At 39.8% G+C, this 6,058-nt stretch overlaps 1 long non-coding RNA gene across 1 annotated transcript; it reads right to left on the reverse strand.

Annotated features, from left to right (window-relative positions):
- Positions 1–876: 876 nt before the first annotated feature.
- LOC112435123 (uncharacterized) lies at positions 877–3,980 on the reverse strand. The gene is made up of 3 exons (XR_003024431.2): positions 3,195–3,980; positions 2,977–3,034; positions 877–1,365 (listed from the first exon to the last, which is right to left on the reverse strand). It is a non-coding gene; the product is annotated as an uncharacterized LOC112435123 (long non-coding RNA).
- Positions 3,981–6,058: the final 2,078 nt, after the last annotated feature.

Below are 6,058 nucleotides of genomic sequence, written 5' to 3' on the forward strand. Positions count from 1 at the left end.
CATCCCGGAGGAACTGCACGGCCTAAAATCCTTTCATTTTCTCAAAACTCGACAGTGCGCCTTATGTATGAATTCTGGTTGCGCTTACTGACCGCGAACCGATTTTATGTGGTACACAGCGCTCAGCAATCTGTCAAATGTTTTAATATGACTTTGCTAAGCTACGGAGCTGCACCGCTTGATGGATTGTCGGAGGATTACGGCTACCGGGGAGGAGCCTCGCGGAGTGATACGTACCGTGCTTCAACGTAATATTACTACTGTGTGTGTATAAGGACCACAAATGGCACCTGTTCAGAGACGTGGTGCAGCTGTGAAATCTGTCTCTTTGTTATTATGCTCAGCGTCTATTAGTTTACATTTTGACTGCACAATTGTGAGCTTTTTGTTATGCACAAAAACAAGATTGTTTTCTTTTATTTATGGACCATGATTATTTAATAAATGCTGATAATTTATTTTTAAGTAATTTCTTCATGTACATCTACGCTGTATGTAAATAAAAGTGCCTGTGTGACATCTGGGACACAGTGTGACTAAGAACTCTCTTTTTGTTCTTAACTTATGGCTTTTAAAAAAAAAAAAAAAAAATCGAGATATATCTTATATCGCCATCCAGCTAAAAAATATCGAGATATGAATTTTGGGTCATATCGCCCAGCCCTAAGTGTGAGGGATTGAGGTTGAGTCCACATGTCCTGGGAACGACACCATGCAATCTTCTGGGATTCCTTAGTAAACCTGTGAACTGCACTTGTCCTTGGTCTTCACAGCTCACCTTTTTACAGTTTATTGAATCAAAATGCTCCAGTGACATGGATTCTACATTGTAACTGATGTGATGTTCTATAAAGTGGGTTTTAATAAAGAAAAGGCAAAAATTGGTTTGTTTCTTTATTCAATTTTTGAACAGTGATAGTCAGTACATATTCAGTAAATGCAAATTATTTACACGGCAGTGCACTACAGGCATAAATCCAGACCCCTAGATAAAACATTATGGCATTATAGCAGTGACAACTCCACAGTAGCAGGTGGGATTTTTCTTTTTTGAAGATGGCTCCTTTAACCTGTCACTACAGATGGTCTGTTTATGTTTTGATCAAGAGCCTTTTTTTTGGGGCAGCTGAAGAGGAGAAGTCCATCTTATGGCCAACCTCTGGCTGCATCTTGGTCACATTACCCAGCAAAACCCTGTATGCAGGTTCATCTGTAACAGTCCTTGTGCCACAGATCAACACTGTTGCTTCTACATTAAACAGAAGAGCAGTGACGTGGGTGCAGGGTGGCTTCAACCTTCCCTGTGATGCTCACAGTGACCCATGGCGGCAATGCTGGTTCATTCAGTCTTTGAGAGTGCAGTACCTGAAACACACAAAGTTAATTTAAATACAAGAACTATCAGCCAAGGCCGACATAAATGTGTTTAATCTACTTTATCATAAATGTAACAAAGTGTTTAGAAAGTTAGCACATACATGTAATTTTTCATTTCTTTGTGTTCATCTATAGAACGCTGCATGTTATAGTGTAAATCTGCCTGTTCTGTCAGAAACCTGCCTGCAGAAAAGGAACCTAAAGTATGTAATGCAAGGATGTCATCACTTTAGAGAGGGAGAAAGCATAAAGTGACAATTATGAATCACTTAATATGATAAGGAGATTCTGCAGGTCATTAATGTATAGAATTAAAATAAAATGTATTTTTAGTGACACAAGATACAAATATGGAAGCAAGATGTATAATCGCCCAGTTTGGGGAAATTGCAAGGGGCCTCAACTTCTCCATTCCCACAATGTGCAACAAATGGGCACAGCTGATCTTCAACAGTGGAACATCGGCCAGTTACTTCCAACTTTAACGCAGCTTGTAGTCTTGGAGAGCAGCTCGCCAAAACTGCATGCACAACTTCTGCTAACAGTGGAAACGGATTAAGAAATCCATGCAAACAGATTCATAAACCGAAAGATTATTTTACAGGATTAATTATCATATCAGCCACTGGCTGATCAAACCCTGAGGGTGTATAGAAGAAGCAGAGGGAATATCCCGTTTAAGTTTAGATAGTATTTGTAAAGATACTGACCATATCCTTTTCTGAAAGTGTGGATATAATGGATGGGGTAAGGTACTGACATGCTACAACTTTATAATTGTTAAATTCTGGGTACAAGTATACATACCCATCTTGTACATGTTGATTATTATTATTATCCTACCTAAATACATGTTTCTTTTAATCAGAGTATGCCGTTTTAATGACTTTACAATATCATTTACATTGTGTTCCTTACATTTTCCCTAATTGTATGTTATATTAATCCTATATTTCCGTTTTAATATTACTAATGTTTGCCTTGTTTTCTTCACTGTCTGGTCTGCCTCTGTCTTGCCTGTATGGATGCATTTACACCTAAATTTCCCCAACAAGGGATGTTTTAATTCACCACTATTCCAGTGAAACACGAGTCTCCCATCTTCCTGCTACCGGTCTCGAGTTTTTGTTCACCAAAGCACACACCAACTTCATAGTGACGGACAGATCACTGCCCTTTTCCCGCCTTGTCTGACCGTGTTTTGTGGCTTTGGTTCACTTCGCCTCACTCTTCCCCATTCCTGTTATTAAATCAGGCCGTTCTGCAACCATGGCAGCCATTCACTCTATGGCTTTATTCATGGTGTATTTTACCCCTTCACCAAAGGCCGTTCTCGTTCCCAACATTATATTTGCAGTGTTCGTTTATCTATCAATATCTGCGGAGTATGGTTTTGTACCGAGTATCCTATTTTCTAAAGCACAGCATGTAAAGGGTAGCTCGGTTAGCAGGATGCTAGCATGTAGCGCTAAGTGAGACACGCCTCAGACGAGTTGAGCAAAGACCCCGTCTGTGTACTTTATACGTGAGCAACGGATTTAAATAAAATTAACGTTTCAAAAGACAAACTTGAAGATAAAAAAAAACCAATATACTTACCGGAGAACCGCCAGGGTTTGCCGCTGCCATCTTGCTGCTCCTAAATTCAAAACTGCCTCTGCAGACAGGCAGGGGAGGCGTGGAAATTGTCTTTGAGTTAGTCAAACGTTTTACTTAGTTCGAGTAGATGATAAAATGAAAGAAAAATGAATGGGATTTTAAGTAGGACTAGGCGTTCTGTAATGATCTCTAGTTAGGAGAAAAACTTAATCACTCACCTTTAAACAGCTCTCTTTTAGGAGACACACTGCTGGCTAACGGTGTCATGTGATCAAACAGCGTAATTTAATTGGCTGAGAGCCGCTCGACTCGATCTAGTGCTGATTGCTCTGGCTTGGGTCATTCAAGTTCGTCACCTTTGCAGTTGAATTTTTGCAGGTGCAATTTTGCAGATGAATTTTTGCAGGTGCAATTTTTTGCAGGTGAATATTTGATGGTGAATTTTTTGCAGGTGAATATTTGATGGTGAATTTTTTGCAGGTGAATTTTTGCAGGTGAATATTTTTGCAGGGAAATTTGGAGGGTAAAAATTCAGTGTTATAAATTCAATGTCTAAAAATAGTTGAATTCTGATGATACGATATTTCTTCCATAGAACTTGTCCCCCTTAAGTTTAGCAATTTACCGGAAAAAAACAGTAACCTCACAAAGTTATGCGCACAGTGGAAGATACAGAATATATTAAATTAGTATCAACAAAAAAGGCCTTTAACTGGTGTAAACTGGTTTTTAAACGAGTCGACAAAAGCGCAAAAGAGAAGGGTATCCTTTGTTTTTTATTGTGTGAAAAGGATATAGTATAAAAATGTGTCATTCCCTTATGTACTTTATGTGTTGTGTACTTTATTTGTGTCCATTTTTATTCACGAGTGAGCCAAAAAAACAAAACAAAACAAAAAAAACCCCATTATTTTTAACTCGAAAAAATCAGAGGAACACCAATTAAAATGTTCAGATTTCTCTCTTCTCCCTCTCTGCACCCAAAGCCTGGCAGAGGGCTGCCACTTCGGTCCAGTAGCGGTTTTAGATACGGGCGACGCGGGCGATTGCCCGGGGCGGCATCGTGGTGGGGGGCGGCATCACGGGCATCGGCAAAAAAAAATGCTTGTACTCATGCTGCCCCGACGTAACCCAGCACATATTGGGAATGGTACAGGCACCGATCGGTTTTCTATCGCCCATTTGCTGGGAGTAAGGACGCCCTTCTTTTGCGAGGTGCGCCTGCTGCTTGCGACACAGGGAGGAGAGGACGGGGCGGCGGGGGATTCTCTGGTTGGCTGGAGCAGCATCTAATAACCAACTCGCAAAGTAAACAAAATAAAAACAAACCAACAAACACGAAAACACCAGACATAATACAGACTTATCATTTGCACCAATGTTTTTTCGAAATTCTATACACGAAAAGTGGGCGCGAGAGCCCTCGGTGCGCCTGCTTGCTGCTGAAGTCAAAGTAAACTTTATTGTCATCTCCGCTACAGTCCAGCAGTGTTGGTCAAGTTACTTGAAAAAAGTAATCAGTAACTAATTACTGAGGGAGTAGGGTAGGCGGAGGTTTACCCTGGTGCAGGTGTGCCGCAGGGTTAGGGTTTTTTTTTCGCTGTACAAAGAAGTTTTCTTCCCACACACAACAGACACTAATGTCTTTGTCACTTTTTATGGAATCAAACTCAAAGTAAGGTCAGTACTTCCATGCTTTAAACGCTGCACGCTCATACTCTCTCCCGCACTCGATATATTGTCCGTTGTTGATCTGCACACAGCTGTTGTCACCAACGTCGCACTTGCTTACGTCACTGTCATGAGACATTCTCACAAAAAATCACGGTTTTAGTAACGCAGTAACGCAGCGTTCCTACGGGAAAGCAACGGTAATCTAATTACCGTTTTTGCAATAGTAATCCCTTACTTTACTCGTTACTTGAAAAAAGTAATCGGATTACAGTAACACGTTACAAGTAACGCGTTACTGCCCATCTCTGCAGTCCAGTATATAGAGAGACGAGACGACGAGGCTCCAGTTACAGCAGTGCAAGTGAACAAACAAAATATATAAGAAGAGTAAGAAAATAAATATACACTTTAGGACTCGGGGTAAAGGGATCAATAACAATTTAAAATTTACAGTTTGATGATTTAAAGTCTCACACACAAGCTGTCGAAAGGGGAGGGGGGGCTGCTGCTTCCAAATAGAGCACAATTAATTTATAATGTTGTAAATCCAAGCCCATTATGGATTCATGATTTGAATCCTGGGTTGTGTGAAATCTCAGAAATGCACCCAAAGTGAATCTGTGAACTAAGGTGTAGGTCTTTTAGGTTATGTTGTGGTGATCCTCGAGTTGGGGGATTTGTGTTCATACTGGACTGCAAAATTAAAACCAATTGAAGATGGACAAGAAAAGTTCAAAGCCATCAGGTCCTCAGTTTAGAAAAAAGAGAAAAGAAGAGGAGAAACGAGCAAAAGATACAGGTAAGCAGATGTGTCACTGGATAATGGCAGGTCATCCTGAAACAATCAGAATACTTTATTAATCCCTAAGGAAATAATGTGAGTAACAGTTGCTTCAAGAAAAAATGGTAAAAATAGCATCAGTAACAGACTAAACTCCAAACAATACATTATGTTACAGATTTTAATATTAATTAGTCATTGTCAATTTGTCCTGTTCTCATTGTATGACAAATTGTGATGGCTGTTTGGTAGCCGTTTGCATACTATGCAAACTCTCTCTCTCTTCACATGTGTGTGTGTGTACAACAGTTTTATGTTAATGTACAATCCTTAATATGTTGTGTGTGTGTGTGGGGGGCGCAAGAGGGAGTGTTCACCCAGGGCGCCAAACAGGCTACATTATCTTTTTTCGTTTGCGTTTTAAATTCACTTGTCTTGCTTATTTTGTCACGTTATTCATTCTTTTGCAAGTTTGGAAAAAAAAAAAGAATCGTTGATTATCCCACAGCCTCACTGATCACCACTGCATGTACAACAGCACAGAAGATCCTTAGTATGTATTTAGTAACTAAACAAAAATTAGATTTTACTTTTCTATGATTGAAATGTATGAAATTCTTTGATCTT

Source organism: Maylandia zebra, linkage group LG7 (genome assembly GCF_041146795.1).
Source record: "Maylandia zebra isolate NMK-2024a linkage group LG7, Mzebra_GT3a, whole genome shotgun sequence".
Taxonomy (NCBI): Eukaryota; Metazoa; Chordata; class Actinopteri; order Cichliformes; family Cichlidae; genus Maylandia; species Maylandia zebra.